This window comes from Carassius auratus, unplaced genomic scaffold, assembly GCF_003368295.1.
Source record: "Carassius auratus strain Wakin unplaced genomic scaffold, ASM336829v1 scaf_tig00009130, whole genome shotgun sequence".
NCBI lineage: Eukaryota > Metazoa > Chordata > Actinopteri > Cypriniformes > Cyprinidae > Carassius > Carassius auratus.
The window spans coordinates 705,288-724,008 of record NW_020524006.1 but is presented as its reverse complement, the minus strand read 5'-3'; the positions used below and the strand labels follow the sequence as shown (position 1 = coordinate 724,008).

General features: G+C 39.2%; 1 protein-coding gene across 1 annotated transcript in view; it reads left to right on the top strand.

Moving 5' to 3' along the window:
• Nucleotides 1-18,721, top strand: part of LOC113072475 (glutamate receptor ionotropic, delta-1-like) — a 389,481-nt gene that overhangs the window by 77,241 nt on the left and 293,519 nt on the right.

Sequence of the window (18,721 nt, the reverse complement as noted above, 5' to 3'; positions counted from 1 at the left end):
TCGCCCATGTAAATGATTCAGTTCAAACGCAATAACTCACTTAACAGTGACTTGCTGCCACCTACTGGCAAGTTTAATTTATCATTTAAGGTACTTTTTCATTTTAAAATATTTTCAAACGTCAGTTTTCAATGTTTTATGTTTAAAATATCAAAACATTATTTATGTATTAAAAGTTAAAGTATTTCCATGTCCCTCAAAGCCGCAATAAACAGTGTGTAAATGCATCTAAATGACACTTCTAATCCCGCCTCTGTGTTTCCTCTGCAATGAAAAGATACATTTTGTTTATACTGATTTCATTTGCTTGGTAAAAGCCAAAATGCAAGATTTGCTTCTGTAATACGAATTTGCGAAAAAAATCCTAATTTAACGTATCATATCTTAAATTAAGATTTAAGAGAAGAAACTTTCTGTAATAAGCCCCCTGCTGTGTTGTGCTGTGCCCTTGTCTGAAGCCTGCTTTTTCTTCAGCAATGATCTTGTCCACTTGCGGCTTCAGTTGATTCAGTAGGATCTTTAGCATAACCTTGCTTGGGTGACTTATAAGGCCGATAGTATGACAATTGTGGCGAAGTAGTAGATTTCCTTTCTTAGGGAGGTTGATGATGAGAACCTGGGTCCATGGTTTGGGCAATTCTCCTGTCCGCCAGATCTTATTGCAGTTATTCAGTAGGGCACTTATCATGGCATGAGCCCAGCAGTGATGTCTTCCACTCCCACCGACTTACCCGTGATTTTATTGGTATTTCCACTTCTGTGCAAAGGATGTGGTAGTTGTCATTGTTTGTTGATGGGGGGACATTCTGTACCTCTAGATCTCCTGGACAGGATCCAAAATTATGCATTTAAAACCTCTTGTCCAATGAACACATTTTTCACTCCAGTGGGATTCTATGGGCTGTGCATCTACTGACTTCAACAGATAAAATCAGATATCCTCAACATAACAAATAGTGCATTGCATGCTGCTATATTGCACATTTTGTTTAACTGAAATGTTGATCTAGGGCAGTCATTGTATACATTTTAGAGAGAATATCTTTGAAAACATAAAGGATGCCATGTTTCCCATGTAGTTGTGTAGAGGGGACCCTCAAGGCTATAGACTGGGACCTTTTATTTTGTTCCATCACTTGGTCCATTTCTACCTACCATTTTGAGCTTTTAATTCAGATATTTCATTTTCCAAAATCATCATTGCCACTTAATTAAAGTTATTCTGTAAATATGTGTCATTATTATTATGATTTACATCTAAATGTAACACACGGACTCAGGGACAGAAGATAACTAAGAACAAGTGTTTATTAAAAGCAGGTATGTTAATGACTTTGATAGTGAAGCAGATGAGAGTGTTCGGTGGATCAGCTGAACAGGGTATGGAGATTGTGGCTTACTCTGTATGATAGGTGGGGTGACCAGAATGGGGTATACGTTGCACACACCTCGGGAGAGACAAAGGAAAGGAGGACTTGGAAAAGGTGTCGCGGGAGACACATTGAAGGATCACTGGGGAAACACAGGAGTCTAGGAGAATTGGGTAGTTAAAGAGGTTAGTATAAGGTTTGGTAGGAGAGTCAATGCTGGTAGCAGTACACAGGAGAGGTCCTGTTTAATGGCTACGAGATCAGACCAAGGTAGTGACTGAGGTTTGTGCTTATAAGTGTTGGTTAGCTGATCGTGAACAGGTGCTGTGATTAATACTCAGGTGAAGGGGTGCACTGTGATTGGCAGGGGGGTGAGCCTGACTGACTTTCAACACTATACCAGTATCATGAAATAAAACTCATTCTGTGAAATAGGCCTGCCAAGCATACTGTTCACACCAGCAGACAGTATATATTACAACTCATGTGTTACAGATTAATACATTACAGTTCAACAGGACATCAAAATTGGTTTGTGATTATAATGGCATTGAATGTTTTATAGAAATGTTTCTGAGCACACAGAGAAAAGCCAATTTCAGAGTTTACACTTATTTTGACAAACTGCTTTATCATTAATTAACCATAGTTAATTATATAAATGAAAACTATAACCCTGTACCATAGGCCCTGCTATTTCCTGGTTGTCCCGTCAGGTTCTTGTGCAACAAAATGTAGAAATTAGTAGTATTCTTTATACATGCTGTTTTTCATATTGCTTTAGCATTTACCCACAAATACTATTCCTCTGGGATTTGAGGTTAATGGTTTCACACAGTTACTTTTTTGTTTTCCTCAAGAGTTGGTAAATATCCAGAGGACTAAAGACTGGCCTTTACCTTTATCAACACTATTACATAAGGTTAATAATTGATAAATCAGTACACAGGATTGGAATATTCTCTATATTTACTCATTGTATTTTCCAGATGGAAAACATTTAATGATTTACAATCAATTTAACTCAAAATGATTAATATACTGTTTATATATTACTGTTGTAAATGGTTTTATATTGTAAATCAAAATGAGTTTACTTGTATGATGTGAGTGTAGAAAGGTTTCATAATGCTTTTGTAAACTATAATCAAAATGTAAATGTCCTTTCCCTTTAGATATGACATGTCTACTTGTCATCATTCAATCAAGGTTTCATAATTCATAAATGCCAAGATGGGTTTTAAGTGGGACCTGTAAGGGTTTTAACTGGGTAATCCATGTCAGAAGGGTTTACATTTATATTACATTTATTCATTTAGCTGACACTTTTATCCAAAGTGACTTACAATTGCTATTTATGTCAGAGGTTGAACGCCTCTGAAGTGTCTTGCTCAGGGACACATTGGTGTCTCACGGTGGATTCGAACCCGGGTCTCCCACACTAGAGGCATCTTTAAACCGATACCAATATTTACCGATTTACCAATTACCAATATTTATATTTACTTTGGGGACTAGCGTGACTTGATATGTATTGAGTTACAATTACTCAATCTCAACATGCTTGATTAGCCTACATGTAGAGTTAATACAAGTTACTAAAACTTGTACAGTAAGTAATTGCATAACCCAATAGGCCTACATAGATATGTTGTGCCTCTGCCATGCAGGACCCATGTGTTCCCAGTTCAAACCCATGCCCACTTGGACCATAAATATGCCATGCAGGACCCATATATATGTTCCCAGTTCAAACCCATGGCCACTTGGACCATAAATATGCCATTCAAGACCCATATATTTGTTCCCAGTTCAAACCCATGGCCACTTGGCCCATAAATATGCCCTGCAGGACCCATATATGTGTTCCCAGTTCAAACCCATGGCCACTTGGCCCATAAAAATTATATGTAGGACCCATATATGCATTCCCAGTTCAAACCCATGCCCACTTGGACAATAAATATGCCATTCAAGACCCATTTATGTGTTCCCAGTTCAAACCCATGCCCACTTGGACCATAAATATGCCATTCAAGACCCATATATGTGTTCCCAGTTCAAACCCATGCCCACTTGGCCCATAAATATGCCATTCAAGACCAATATATGTGCTCCAAGATCAAACCCATGCCCAATTGGCCCATGCCTGTCCCTTATGGGGCCCATGTAATCAGCTCATATGGGCTTCCTATGTAGGACTCATACTACAAATCCTGCATGGGACCTGCTGATTTCACCCAGCCAAAGCCCATGCCCACACAGTAACCATGGAACCCGCAGTTAACCCATTTGGGCCCCACATGTCATTGCTGGCTGGGTGGCGAGACTTCCAACTTCTCCGGCATCCTTGTATTAATCGATCATGCCAACAATTCCTCCGATCGGAAAATGGACAGTATTTAATGATGAGTCAAATGCTGATTAATTCCGATGCACAGTTCTCGCGAAGGGTAAACAAAGCAGATCTTTATGATCTATTCGTCATCCTGAAATTAGTCAATCTCATTCCTAAATCCACTCCAGCAAGGCGGCCATGATTCCAAGCAAGCTTGCAAGGCCCTGAACTCGCCTCGATCATCACCACCACCACCCCGTACAAGACTCTTTTTAAACGATGGGTCTCAACGGCAGGCCTTCAATGAGCCTGAGCCATGCCCCCTTCCCACTTCGTTTCAACCTTTCACCACGGCTCTTCCGGCCACATCGTCATATGCAATTAATTTTAGGTAAAGTTGCTAAAAGGCCTTACAAACTAGTTTGTTGTCGTTAAACTACTTCGTTATATAAAATTATGTTGATGTCATCTTGTAACCGCGTAGAATACACAACTAAATTACTCAGATTTTCTGAATTCATTATACTATTTTTCTTATTTGGATTTTAAATTACACATTTCACTTAGATACAAGGATTAAAAAGAGAGATTTTTGAGTAATAAGTTTAAGTATGTACCTTAATTATTAACAATTATAGTCATAATCTAACAGCTGAGATGTATCAAATAAATTATTATCGAACAAGCATAACTAGCAACCTAATTCACATGTGATATGTATTGCTAGGCACCTCTCTCCAAGTCTCTAGCTGATGTGCCGCTTGGCAAGCTTTTCAGTACTTTCTTCTTTGCATGGTTAAGAGGGAAATTTATGTTTTTTAAAGTATTTTATCACTTTTAAAATATGGCGAAAGTTGCCAAACACATTTGAAATGGCTAAATTTTTTGCTATGTGCTTTGTAAAACAAGTTGATAGGGTGGTCTAAGAAGTTGCTATAAAAAATATGCATAACCGCAGGCTACTTTGTATACATTTCAGCATTTCCCATCAAATGTAACAAACCAGTCCCCTTTTCCCACAACCCACAGCTGAAGCAAGCGTGAGGCTGCCTCCATTTGCAACACAAGCCCTTTCATCCCAGGCTTGCATCCCGCTGCTACTCCTAAACCTTTTCCTTTTCAGCTGCTTACAGCTCCCACAGCAGGTGCTAGCCTGAGGCTGCCTCCACTACCAGTGCAGGACGCACAGGTTCTTCGGGTCTCCCTTCCAGTGGCCTACAGCTACAGCAGGTGAAGCAGTTGTGAAGCTGCTTTGCTTGCAACACAGGCCCTCACACCTCAGACTTTCCTCCTGCTACTTCTTACCCCTTTATCCTTTTCAGTGGCCTCCAGCTCCCATTACAGACACTAGCGTGAGCGTGGCTCCGGCAAGTTACACCCTTGTGCATTCTTCTCAAGAAAGTTAACTCCAGCCGAAAGAAATTACGATATTGGTAACAAAGAATTATTATCCATCAAGGCCGCTCTTGAAGAATGGAGACACTGGCTAGAAGGCGCCCTTCATCCCTTTCAGGTCATTACAGACCACAAAAACCTAGAGTATATCAAGAATGCCAAGCGTTTGAATCCTCGTCAGGCAAGATGGGCACTCTTTTTCACTCTGTTCAATTTCGCAGTCACATACCATCCAGGCAGGGGCGTGTCTAGAGCATTTTCAGTGGGGGGGCCATGCTGGGGCACTGCCTCCTAATGGGGTGGCCGCCACTGCCCCCCCCCCCCCCCCCCAAAAAAAAAAGCGAAATTCTAAAGTGTATTACGTATATCCTATTGATTTTATTATTATTTTTAACTTGAATAAGTTACTTGTAAACAAATGCAGTAATAAAGCACATTTTTGATTACTTTAGCTTTTGTCATCCCTGTATATATCCATTAAGTTAAATTTGAGAATACATATATATATATTTTTTTTTTTTTCATTGAAAGAAACTCCCTATATCTTTACTTCTTTTCATGGCTTGCCACTGCTCTCTTCCCTGCCTTCAAAAGAAACACTTATGTGTGTCTGTTTTTCTCAATCTCAAAAAAAAAAATTCAAATTGTAAATGAAATGCACAGAATGCATCCACAACATTTCATGTGTAAATGGCTAAGTTAGGCCTGACAATTTAACTGACTCTCTAACTGACTTACTCTCATGCATTAACAAGTAACGTGTCACCAGACAAATATTATTATGGAACATTCTGTGCATATTGTCATTTGGTGCAATCTTGCTATATGTGGTCACTGTCACAAAATAAACTGATACAAAATATGCAAATCAACATGACATGTTTATTGTTTGATAGCCCCCCATCGTATTTTACTTTTATTGTGTTTTATTAAACGTTGATTGAACATTCGATTGAAATCAACCACGACCAACGCGAGCAGAGCCTGACGGAGTAAAAACATTGATCTGAGAAAACCATACAAACATTTTAAACCATACATAAAGGTTACCTACCAGCTCGTTTGGTGTCTTGTGATGTTTCGTTCTTGAACGACGAATCTTTAATGTGACTAGGGAAGAACAAGTCGTCTCTATGACGGCGACATCACTTTGATTGTTTTTTTAGTTTTTTTTTTACAGTGGATTCTAATCTTCAAAAATGACTGTGTTGTATGATTTATATCTTTTGAGTTCACCCTTCAGATTAGACTATAGAACTGTAGTGTTACTTGTTTAGGATTCAAAATGCTTTTAATTTATGTGATTATGTCCTTTTTGAGCAAGCATCTTATACATATATTATTAAAAATGGATTAAAAATTAAACTAGGCTATAAATACTTCATTAGATTATTAGATTATTATATAGCCTAGTGTTTATTTACTGATAGACAGTCAAAAAGACAAATTAATCAATATTTTATTTATTAAAAGGTTTTATTTATTTATAAAATAATAACATCACAGATCCTCAAGAAACAGTAACAAAAACACAGTGACAGAAATGTCAGAAATAGCGCATGGGTCTGTCACGTGATTAAGGAATGATTTGAACCCGAAGACTTGTCAGACACGAGGTGAGTTAATCACAGACTGAAGACCCAGGTCAAGAATTAATTAATTAAGTCCAAGATCGCGACGAGCGTTGTTTCTCTGAAGATGCTGCACTTCTTTGAATCCCGAACTTCAGTAGAGTCTATAGACTGATTTGCCATAAAATGAACCAATCACAAGACATCTTATAGGGGGGGCACCTGGGGTGGCCAATCGAATTTCAGGGGGGGCCGGTGCCCCCCCTGGCCACCACGTAGACCCGCCCCTGCATCCAGGGAGCAAAAATAGTAAGGCAGATGCATTGTCACATATCTATGACTCTGCCAATTCACAGATGAGTCCAGAAACCATCTTACCACCATCCATCATCATTGCACCCATCCAGTGGGACATTATGGAAGAGATTCAACATGCCCAACACGAAGAGCCATCCCCTCCAGAGTGCCCAGCTGGGAAAATCTATGTTCCAACCAGAATGCGTAACAGAACAATTCAATGGGTTCACACATCCCCTGCTTCTGGACACCCTGGAATTAATCGCATCACGGCTTTGGTCAGAATTTCTTTTTGGTGGCAGACATTATCTGCAGATGTCAGTAACTATGTACGTGCTTGTCAGATCTGTGCTCAGTCACGAACACCTCGACAATTGCCTGCAGGACTTCTAGAACCGCTACCAATTCCCCAACGGCCCTGGTCACACCCGTCTATTGACTTTGTCACTGATCTGCCTAACTCTCAAGGATTCACCACCATTATGGTCTCCATTGACCGCTTCTCTAAGTCTTGTCGTCTCATTCCATTGAAAGGAATACCCACTGCCATGGAAACTGCCCAAGTTTTGTTCAATCAAGTATTTAGGATTTACGGACTACCAGATGATATTGTGACTGATCGTGGGCCACAGTTCACATCCCGTGTTTGGAGAGCTTTTTGCAAACATTTAAACATCAACGTCAGTCTCACATCTGGCTATCATCCTCAAGCTAATTGTCAAGTAGAGCGTCTTAATCAGGAGATTGGAAGATACTTGAGATCATACTGTAGCCATGAACAGGAGAAATGGAACATATTCCTCCCATGGGCAGAGTATGCCCAAAATTCCCTCCCTCACTCTTCAACTGGGCTTACCCCCTTCCAATGTGTTCTTGGATATCAGCCTCCTCTGTTTCCCTGGTCTGGGGAGCCATCTGAAGTGCCTGCTGTGGATGATTGGATTAGAAGAAGTGAACAGGTCTGGGACAATGCTCATGTCCGTCTCCAGCGGGCTATTCGATCTCAAAAGATCCAAGCTGATCGACACAGACGTCCACATCCTGAGTATCAGCCAGGTCAAATGGTGTGGCTTTCCACTCGTGACCTACGCCTGAAACTCCCGTGCAAGAAATTAAGTCCAAGGTACGTTGGTCCTTTTAAGATTATATGTCAAGTTAATCCTTGGCCCATGGCCCATTGAGCCCCGAAACCACTGACGAAGAACCGCCTCCACTGCTTGAGATCGAGGGAGCTCCTGCCTACCTAGTCCGGGAGATCCTAGATTCTCGCAGGAGGAGGGGTCAGATGCAATATCTCATTGACTGGGAGGGATACGGCCCGGAGGAGAGATCGTGGGTATCAACTAAGGACATCTTGGATTCATCACTTATTAGAGACTTTCACCAAACTTACCCAGATCGTCCGGCACCCAGACCAAGGGGTCGTCCTAGAAGAACACCTAGAGGTGTTCCTGGGGGAGGGAATCTGTAACGTTTGATCAGGCTCCAGTCCACCAGAGGGAGCCTTCACCTGAATATTGAACTCTGCCATTTCCTGTTCCTGCCACATCATTTCCTGTCTTGTCATTTCCTGTCACCCTGTATATAAGTCATTTGTTTGCACTGCCATTTTGCGAAGTATTGCCAGTTCACTGCCCTACTAAGCGTTATTTCATTGTTCCATTTTTGATACTAGTTATGATCTTTGCTTTTGCTCTTTTGACTCACGTTTTTGGATTACTGTTTTGGATTTGTCTGCCAGTGGATTGGTTTGCCTGTGTTTTGACCCAAGTCTGTGACCTGACCACGAGTTGTGAATATTGTTTGGATTTTATGCTCAGATCCTATAATAAAGACCCGCTTATGGAATCCACTCAGCCTAAATCCTCCTTACAGCGAGTTACACTTGCATGTTATTCCGCAGAGAAATACATAAATAATGCTTTTGTAAACTATAATAAAAATTTAAATGTCCTTTCCCTTTAGATATGACATGTCTACTTGTCATCATTCAATCAATTCTCTATGGATACAATCAGGTCACATCACAGAAGGGAAATGGGTAGTGAATATAATTTCAGGTTTACTTGAACATTTCCAACACAGAAACTCACCCTCTCACTGGAACCTCAATTGAGTTTTACAGAGACCAAAATTAAACATTTTACATTGCCAGGGAAAGTTGTTTCAGTTTGTTTCATACAAATTGTACACAAAGGATTGTCCGCTGTAATACTTCTGTGCTTTGGTGGATCCAGAAGTCTGTGGGAATGTGTGAAAAAAATTGCTTTTGGTCACATTATGCTGTAGTAAGCGTTTTCCACACTTCAGTTATGTATATGCTGATTGGATTTTGTAGTGTTCCAGTAAATGCAAAACACAAAACAAATTGTAGATGTATTCTCACCCCTCTGATAGTATAAATAATGTAATCTTCTGTTGCAATCCTGAGTGTTAATCTCTTTGCAACAAAACTTCAGTTGGAGAACTAAGCATAGCAGTGACAGTGAGGGCAATGAGCTCATGAGCTCTGTCTAATCAGCTTTCATTTTTCAGCGCTCACATGACTGAACATGGTAACTAAATTTGGGCTTAGAAATGAAAGCACTGATATGTTTTACTTTAATGAGCCTATTTTTGATTAAATGTGCCAAAAAACAGACCCACATCCACACAACGCTATAATGGCCAGGCTAACCGTGTTTATAAGGATCTTGTGGCTTAATAGCCAACTTTTATGACCTAATCATTACTGGCACTTAAAGATTGTCACAGAAGTGTGTAAAGGTAAAGTAAATGTCAGAGGAAAAGATCAACACTTCATTCAGAAAGTGGAGGGGACACTTAATACAGGGTTATTTTTGTAAAGGTCTGCGTAATTAGCCCAAATGTGGTGATTATTTCCTTTGATGTTGTAAGTCTGCTTATTATTATTATCTTCATTGAAATTCAAAACATTTTACTAACTTTAATGTAGATGTGTGAAAAACAAAAGTGTCCATGAAATAAAAACTTACAGTATCTTGCAGAAACAGAGATTAAACTGACATTTTACTTAATTTGAAAATAACAAAATACATACAAAAAAATAATGTAACAAAATACATTTCCTGTAATGTTTCTCTGTCAATAACTATCAAGAATCAAACTGGTAAGCAAGGCAAACTGTGCAATGTGTACTGTGACTGCACAAAAATATTGTAACCAAGACATCTAGCCATGATTCAGAGTACTTATAGGTACTTGTTTTGTACTAAATTTAGGGTGCTGATTCCAAAAATAGTGTCACGTCAAGCTTTCTCATAAAATAGGATGTGCAATCTGTAGCATTTTTTGCCTTTGCCAACAATATGTAAGGAGAAGTTGTGTAGTAGGCTATTATTCCTTATACACCAGTAAAACCGGCCCCAAAACATGATTCCTATATTTTTCTTTTAGACTGGTTATAAACATTATATAAACATAAATTCTAAGACGATTATCACATGTATGAATGATTCTGAATACAATATTTTAGGTTTAATCCTGATTTAAAGATTAGTATAATGTGCAGTGACACACACACACACACACACACACACACACACACACACACAAAAGCTTATATATTTATAAATTTATGTTTATGTTATATTTTTACATTACATTGAGTAGAACATATTTCATATTTATGTACACTAGACTTAAGAGCTATCGCATTGTAATATTGCGACCCCAAATTTATGTTAATTTATGCTAGAACTTTGTTAGAGGCTAAGATTCATTGCAAAGACCATTCATTTGCACAAGACAATTCATGTGACCTTTCATGTCACAAAATGAAATAAAAAACTAATGATTTTGACAATAGGAATAATTTAGCCAAAATCAACCAATGAACTCAAACTTGCCTCTAGTGAGAATTATTAGATCCTTTCAGCATGGTGGGGCTTCCTAAAGCACAGCATCAGGCTGGATGACAAAAGTACAGTAGTCTGACTGTTCTACACAGCTTAAAAAAAAGGGAAGTAAACAAATGGAATAAAATCTTATTTCAGGGTCCACCGACTTACAAAACCTACATTAGCCAAATTTGAATAGTTACAATTATACTTCATAACCCATTTTATACAAAATCTTTGTTTTGAATATTTGATTGGAGTATTTAAATTCCAACTGATTATGACACAACACATGAACTATGAATTCTGCTAATTATGTGTGAAGAAATAGATCTGATGTGGGTGTTAGCTCCATGACTGCATGACCTTGTAACAGTTCATATCGGTAGCAGTGTACAATTTCCCTCTTCATCATGTCAAAGAGGGGCAAGCGGAGCGAGGGGCCAGGGTACTTTCAGCGGGGTGAGTGTTTTACACTCTTCAATTAGCCTCTAAGGGTATGGATGACCTCCATGATTTCTCTTGGCAAAACCCCCTAGCTCCCTTTATCATCCACCCACTCACTCTGCTCTCCAGAGCAGGCAAGTGCTCTATCATGAGCAGAGGAAAGTAGATATGCAGCTGTTTTACATTATGGGTGAAAACATCAAATTAGTAAAAAATATTCCGCTGTATCAACGACAGCACTAGGGGGCGAAAATTGTTTATACACTGTTTATGAAAAAAAAAAAGTTAATTCTTCTTAGATAACGAAACCACAATAACAGACATTTCAGGTTACGGGTTAATAGAGAAGCGAAAGGAAGGGAAAGATGCGGTAGAAAAAAAGTGTACAAGCAATTAGGGATAACCGCACCCTGGAGACGATTGTGAAGCAAAACCCATTTAAAAATGTGGGGGGATTCACAAAGAGTGGACTTATGCAAGACATGGGCTGTCGCATTCCTTTAGTCAAGACACTCTTGAACAACAGACAGCGTCTGAAGTATCTCGCTTCAAAAAGGACTGGAGTGCAGCTGAGTGGTCCAAAGTTATGTTTTTTGATCAAAGTAAATTTTGCATTTCCTTGCTTGGATATTAGGGTCCCAGAGTCTAGAGGAAGAGAGGAGAGGTACACAATCCACGTTGCTTGAAGTCCAGTGTAAAGTTTCCACAGTCAGTGATGGTTTGGGGTGCCATGTCATCTGCTGGTGTTGGTCCACTGTGTTTTCTGAGGTCCATGGTCAACACAGCCGTATACCAGGAAGTTTTAGAGCACTCTATGTTTCCTGCTGATGACCAACTTTATGGAGATGCAGATTTCATTTTCCAACAAGACTTGGCACCTGCACACAGTGCCAACGCTTCCAGTACCTGGTTTAAGGGCCATGGTATCCCTGTTCTTAATTGGCCAGCAAACTCGCCTGACCTTGACCCCATATAGAATATGTGAGGTATTGTGAAGAGGAAGATGTGATATGCCAGACCCAAGAATGCAGAAGAGCTGAAGGTCACTATCAGAGCAACCTGGGCTTTCATAACACCAGAGCAGTGCCACAGACTGATTGACTCCATGCCACACGCATTGCTGCCGTAATTAATGCAAAAGGAGCCCCAACTAAGTATGGAGTGCTGTGTATATATATATATATATATATATATATATATATATATATATATATATATATATATATATATATATATATATATATTTGTTCCAACATGAGAAAACATTTCCTGAATCTGCATCTTAAATAGCATTTGCAGGGATATGGATATATTTACTGTAAACTGCCGTTAAAGATGCATAAATAGGCCTAATCTTTTGTTTTTAACATAAAACGTTTAATACTGATACTTATAAAATAATTGAAAACATGAAAAATAAAAAATCTAAATATGAAGTATGGCAGCAAGTGACTGTTAATGAGTGAGTCATTGAGATTCAAACGAATGATTCAAACAGCTAATTCATTCAGAAACAAAGCATTTGACTGCTTTAATGAGTGAATCACTGAATCATATTTTCAACTGATTCATTCAAAAAGCTGATTCATTCAATAAGTAAACACGTCCATTGTTTGATATTACTTTTGTGTAATATCTGTCAATCTATCCATGATAAAAAATACCCTAGATCTATGGCCTGTTTGTTATATTCACACAGTGTGTCCCTGAATTTTATGTTAACGGAATTTCTGTGAATTGTGATGTTGCTTTTGTGAATGCATAAATATACATTCTTGCTTCATATTTGTCAAACACCCATATAACAAGGTCAACTAGCTGCCAACAAAGCCATTGAAACTGTTTAAAGAATGTCTAGCTGCAGCCAATACTAATAAATGGCCAGAATAAAATCCAAATTTGTACTTCTCCTCTTTAAACCTACTTCATCTGAAGTTTCTAAATGTCTTTACAGTATTTTGGAGTCAGTATTAAAATGCTCTTGTGCTAGCAAACCTTGGCCAATAACCATTCCTCCTTGTAAAGGGCTGCATCATCATGCATGATTGTCCACAGGCGGCATTACAGCTGCTGTCTAACCTTTTGCCCAACAAGAGTTTCTTCTTTTCTCTTTATTATCCACTTTCACCCCCGGTAGTGCTGCGGTCCTCTGGGTCTTCTCTGTATTCCATCATACCACAAGGGGCTGTCTAAACATTTACACTGAACACCAGCAAGAAACTGGAACTGTTCCTGGAGCAGTGGAGCCCTCTCGATTAATCAGCACCGGCTCTTCTGAGAACCAGGAGGAGGGTAGAGAGCGGGCAGCAGACCCAGCGGTCATATCCTGGGTCCAGCATTTACACATGCCAAATACAAGTGAAAATTAGCTTTGCCAAATAAATAAAACTGAGCTACTTGTCAGCTGGCTGGTAACTAAGTGATGTGAATGATTCAGAGCAAATATATACAGACGCTGTACTTAAGGAAACATCTGTTTCATTCCTTAGAATAGCTAAATAATTATTTTTTCAGGCACCAAATGCATTTTGAACTATGTATAATAATATACAGTAAATATAGTTTGGTGGCAGGAAAGAAATATATATGGCTGGTAAATTTATAGACTAGCTATTTGCAGGTGTTTTAGAAAGTTCCATGTGGGCCCTGCATCCTGCAGCAGGGCAACCGTAATGAAAAGGATGGGCCGTGGTGCAACCAGGCAAGATACAAGTGAGGACAATGATTTGAGATGTGTCTGCCCTCTGATTCTGCAAACAGAAAGACACAAATAAACACACACAGTTTGAGACTAATGATCAGAGAAATACTTTAGAGATACCCAAGATATCCTGCTTGCAATTATCTATTCTTCAAACCAAGTAGGATTTATCATTTTTTTATTAGTTTATGCTTTTAGCTTTGTGAATGCAAATGTTGGATTGGTAGTTTGCTGTTATAGACTGCTGTTTTCTTGCCCACTGTAATTATCTTGCCATTGTTAATTAATATAGAGTAACATGCTTGCATGAAATAACCAAATCCCAAATATGACACAGTGGGAGCTTTTTCATGCTAATTATTGGTGTTTTTTCCTGGACTAGTAACAGTGGCTCGCATGGATTCACAACAAGGCACTAGATCTTTCCACTTGTGTTTCTTAGACCCCTTGTTTTGTTTTCTTCGTAAGCCCCTTTGTATGCATGCTGAACCAATTAAACACTGCTATCTTCGCATTGCAGTGTGTCAAAGAAAGCCAGCCATCTGGAGTGCGTAAATCATCTGTTGGGTTGATATAATTCTAGAGGATCAGAACCACCTTGACTGTTCTCAACAGGGAGACCTCACTATTGCATAACCAGGCACAATGCATACATCTGATTCGATGGCTGCCCTACATTTGTCTTCATAGAGAATGTCTGATGTCCCTCTTATTACATGGAAGGTGACAACAAGACGATGGGGAGTCAGGAGATATTTGCTATGTTTCATCATACGCTAGATCAGTGGGGTGTACGTATGTGTGTTTGACGAAGAATCAGAAGAGTGAATGTCAACAGCGTTACCGATATACTGCAGATCAAACTGATGGCTTAGAGTGACTGCAGATAAAACAATGCATCACGTCTAGCCAGCAGCAATATGTTAACTCTCGCTATTTGACTCCCTTTTCTGAGTCCCAAACCTGAAGAATAATGGTTTCTGAAGCTTTTTCCTAGGGTGCTAAATAACAGGAGGAACAGGGATTTTGGAAATGACATGGAGGCAAATGGAAGTTTGACAGTATTCTATTGAAGCGACTGGGAAGACGGGCACACACAGAGTTTCAGTAATGATCCACCATGCATACACGCCAAGCTCGCTGCTGCTACCCCAAAGCATGTCATTATTGCCATAAACAGCCGTGCGCATATCATGAATGCATCTGCATTAATCTACCGACAGCTCGTGGGTCTTTTAAGTCATCGTCTAGAAGGATGATGAAGTCCCAGAGCTTATTTACCGGGTCGACCACACCACATCCTTCATCTCGACAACAGCTGGGTGCCGATCTGTCCTCCCATGTGGGAGTAGAACCTGGACTCCACCAATAAAGCCAATTAACTGCTGATAATCCATTACACACTTCTCACTTTTCTGTAACTTGCTGTGCCATAAGCACTGTGTTTATTTCTGTCTGTCTGACAGACTTAGACTCAATTCAGTCCTGCAGTCTGTTCAGTGCAGTAAAGGTACAAACAGAGAGCATGATAACGAGGCTTTTGTTGAGTGTAGCCTGTCAGACATTTGCACTAACATTCACACATTGGTATTTCAAGGTGAATTCAGTAGTGGAAAAGTGAAACACATTAATTTAGTGAGAACGCTTCTGTTTCACACTTATCCATTGTCAAAGGAATCCTAAATTATGTTTGCAGGTTTGTGAATCTTAGTAATTCAGTTTTCCTTGCTAATAAATGTCAATTTGCAAACTTGTACAGGAAAGAAGTGAGAAAGAGAAGAAAGGGTCATTTTTCCCACACTTGAGTAGCTTATTTTCTCTGTAGCTTGTGCCATAAAGGATTTCCACACTAGGCTAATTTGAAATATATTAATGTGAGCTTACTGCAAGGAAACCAATTTTGCTTGCCTTTGCCAGCACTCCCTGACAAATGTAGAAATTTAATCAATGTAGAGGAGCTAAAAGTGCTGTACTATCACTGTGCTAATTTAAGTTATTGTCTCTTTAGTTCTGCGTACAATTAATGCTGTAGGAGAACTTTTATGTTACTTTTCTTCCTTCCGAATTTAAGTCATTTGTAAACAAGACATTATAAGCTGCCTACCTAGAGAACATTTTAAGACAGCAGAATCTTATTCAACCTGAGTGAAAATCCTTTAATGCTTTGCAGCACGCTTGACAAAATAGTACATTTTAATGTATACAGAAAAGTACTGATAAATATTATTTAATTTAATGTTCTATGAAAATGTTCTATGAGTGTTGTTTTGTTTGTTTGTTTGTTTTTACGTATGCATATAATCTTGTTGTTTTCTCATAAGTATTATCAACAGTATCATATTGTTAGGACTTCCCAAGATTAAATTAGTTGATAGTTAATGGTCCAGTTTGTCATTTTTACTTAATGAATGTTAGTCTGGTTTTAGGCCAAATCACTATGAGGATAAAATAAATAAATAAATAAATATTATTATTATTATTATTATTATTATTGTTATTTTACACTATGGAATTGGTTTCGGAACAAACAAGCACTTTTCGCCTGTATATTCTCATAACCGTAATGTCAAAAATAAATTAATAATAATAATAATAATAATAATAATAATAATAATAATAATAAAATCAATTGGATGCAATGGGAAAAAAATATTATTGTTTTATTATCTCAATGATAATTTATTAATGCATTAACAAACTGCAGTGTATTTGCAAAATGCTTTTGTAACTAAATTTGTGAGTGACAAGCAAAATATACATACTAGTCAAAACCAAACTTGTCACTTCATCATAATCAGAATCGGAATCAGAAAAAGCTTTATTGCCAAGTATGCTTGTGAATACAAGGAATTTGTTTTAGTGACATAAGTTTCCAGGACACAGAGACAACAACACACACAAAGACAGAAAAAAAAATGCTAATAAATAAGTCTAAACAATTGTGCTATATGTGATAATGGAATAGGATTGAGAAAGATGCAGGGTAACAAATAAATATAAGGATATTGCACGTTTTTATTGCATAAGTGGAGAACATGAGGTAGATTTCCTGGGGGGAAAACTTTTCTTGTGCCTGACTGTCCTGGTATTTGCAGCTCTGAAGCGCTGGCCAGATGGCAAAAGTTCAAACATGGGGCAACCTGGATGTGAGGGATCCATAGTGATTTTCTGAGCCCTTTTCCTTACTCTGGATGGATACAGTTTTTGAAGGGTGGGCAGGGGAGTACCAATAATCCTTTCAGCAGTTTGAGCAGTTTTCTCTGTCTTCTGATGTATGATTTTGTAGGTTTCTCCTGAAGTCCACGATCATCTCCACTGTTTTGAGAGTGTTCAGCTCCAAGTTGTTAAGACTGCACCAGACACCCAGCTGCTCAACCTCTTAGTAAGCAGACTCGTCACCGTCCTGGATGAGGCCGATGACTGTAGTGTCATCATCAGGAACTTGACAGAGGGGTCTTTAGAGGTGCAGTCGTTGGTGTACAGGGAGAAGAGCAGTGGGGAGAGAACACATCCCTGAGGGGCACCAGTGTTGGTGGAGCAGCTGTTTGACATGAATTTCCCCAGTCTCACTCACTGTTGCCTAGCTGGTGATCCACTGACAAATAGATCTAGGAACAGAGAGCTGGGTCAGTTTGGTCTGGAGGGCTGTTGGGATAATGGTGTTGAAAGCCAAACTAAATTCCACAAACAGGATCCTCACATAAGTCCTTGTTTTGTCCAGATGTTGCAGGATGAAGTGCAATCCCATGTTGATTGCATCATCAATGGACCTTTTCACTCTGTAAGCAAACTGCAGAGGGTCCAGTAAGTGTCCAGTGATGTCCTTCAGATAATCCAGAACCAGCTTTTCAAATGACTTCATGACGACAGAAGTTAGAACCACAGTTCTGTAGTCATTAAGTCCTGTTATCCTGGGTATCTTTGGAATGGGGATGATGGTGGAGCGTTTGAAGCAGGAAGGCAGTTCACACAACTCCAGAGATCGGTTGAAGATCTTTGAAAAGATGGGGGCCAGCTGGTCAGACAGGCTGGTGTAATGCCATCTGGGCCTGGTGCTTTTCTTCTTTTGTTCTTCCTGAAGACCTGGCGCACATCATCTTCACAGATTTGAAGAGCAGGAGGTGTGGAGGGTGGGATTGCAGGATGTGTTAATGGTTGTGTAGGGAGATGGTCTGAATGGGTGTTGGGTGTTTCAAATCTACAATAAAACTCATTCAGGTTGTTAGCAAGTCATTGATTAGCCTCAGTGCAGGTGTATTGTAGTTAGTGATAGCTCTCAGTCCTTTCCACACTGAAGTTGAGTCGTTGGAAGTAAACTGGTTTTACAACTTTTTAATGTAGGTCTTTTTAGCCGCTCTGATCTCTTTGTTCAGTGTGTTCCTGGCCTGACTGTACAATAATCTGTCCCAATTTCTGTAGACATCCTCTTTGGCCTGACGAAGATCTCTGAGTTTTGCTGTAAACCATGGCTTATCATTGTTGAATGTTAAATAAGTCCTGGTAGGAATGCATATATCCACACAAAAAGTTAATATGGGATGTTACGATCTCTGTGAGTTCTGCTTGTATGCCAGTATAAGATGAACCAGGCAGTGATCAGACAGCCCCAAAGCTGCTCGTGTAACAGAGTGATTTGCATCCTTTATTGTTATGTAACAGTGATCCAGTATATTACCGTCTCTGGTGGGACATGTAACATGCTGTTTGTATTTTGGTGGTAATGGGAGAGATTGGCTTTATTA